The sequence below is a fragment of the Crocuta crocuta genome, unplaced genomic scaffold (assembly GCF_008692635.1).
Source record: "Crocuta crocuta isolate KB4526 unplaced genomic scaffold, BGI_CrCroc_1.0 scaffold467, whole genome shotgun sequence".
NCBI classification, from domain to species: Eukaryota; Metazoa; Chordata; class Mammalia; order Carnivora; family Hyaenidae; genus Crocuta; species Crocuta crocuta.
Window position 1 is genome coordinate 1,167,473 of NW_027530632.1, and position 1,734 is coordinate 1,169,206.

Consider the following 1,734-nt stretch of genomic DNA (forward strand, 5'->3'; position numbering starts at 1 on the left):
AGAGAGGATGCTGAAGCAATTTTTTGCACTAAGGACATTTGAAAGTGTATGTGAACCTGAATGCTAGGTTTAGAAGCCTCATTCAGGGGACAGAACTCAAAGCTGGGGGCTGCTCAGGAAGAGTCAAATAAGACACTCTCCCCATAACACTGAGACCTCAATGGGCTACACCTTCAACCTAAGTGTAAACTAAAATAGAATACAATTTTTAAAATTTTTATTTTAAAACTGGTATTAAAAGAAGAGGAAAACTGTCCNNTAATTCCATAATAGCAATGATTGGAAAGGAAAATCTCTTGAGTATTTGTAACCAAAACCCCAAATTCATTCAACCTGGGTAGAACATAAAAACTTCAGGCAAGAATTTAACTACAGGCAGTCCTCAGCTAACAGCAATCCAAAGTATAGGCCAAAAATCAAACACACTACTATGACATCCCTGGCCTAAAAGAATTTCTACAGCTCTGAAGAAAAGTCTTTATATTCAAAAAGTCACTAAACATGGAAAGGGGGGAAAAAAGTAGAGCAAAGAAAGTGATCAGTATGTGGATATCTTAAATGAATATTGTTTAATGCAATATATCAATCACAACAAAATGTAAGTAGAATAAATACGCTAGGTAAGAATAAAACACTGTCAGAAGGGCGCCTGGGTGACTCAGTTGGTGAAGCATCTGACTTTGGTTCAGGTCATGATCTCTCAGTTTGTGAGTCTGAGCCGCACATCTGGCTCGCTGCTGTCAGCACAGAGCCTGCTTCAGATCCTCGCCCACCCCCTCTCGCCAGGCACACGGGTGTGCTCTCTGTCTCAAAAATAAACAGTTTTTGAAAAAGATTGTCAACAGACTTTTTATTACAGACTTATGAAATTTATTAACACATCTAAAATATAAAAAAGACAGAGAAACACTACATAAATATAACCAAAAGTAAGTTGGCACTGGACCAGATATCATGAATTACAATAAAGATACAGAAATAAAGAGAACTGATGCATAAATACAAGTATTTAGCAACAGAGTAAAGAGCTCAGAAACACACCTTTATATATATGCAAACTTTTAACAAATAGGCAAACAATAACCTAACCAAAAAAATGGTGAGTCAAAATAGTATTTGTAAGGAGGGGGGAAAAAAAGACCAAAAAAAAAAAGACATTAGACTTCTATATNAGTCATGAAAAAAAAAAAAGATTGATAAATTAATTCAACGACATCAACGATTGGGACTTTCGTTTATAAAACATACACACGCATGTGCGCATGCACGCACACACAAGTATAAAGGCAAGTCACAAACTGGGAAAATACCTTTTCAACACATATGGTAAGAAAGCATTCACATTCAGTATAAAACGCTTAAGAATCAGTAACACTCAAAAAATTACTGAGGAAAATTTGGTCTGCCACTGTGATCTACAAACTGTTAGGAATGAGCAACACAGCAAAACACAAATTATTTGTTGATTAATAAAGATCAAAGAACAAACAGTTGCATTACCCGCTCCTTAGATATTTCACACAGGTTCTTGTCTATTAAGCCACTAAAAGGCAACCCTACCCCAACCTATCAACCTAACAACAAATTTTTCCAATACGACTTGAAAAGTTTTTAACTCAGAAATTGAAAGAATAAAAGTAATAAAAGTATCAAGCAAATTCAGTATCTCCTATTATTAGTGGCTTACTTTTAACAATCTGCTCCACTAATGTGAAAAAGTTCAACTGAACAATC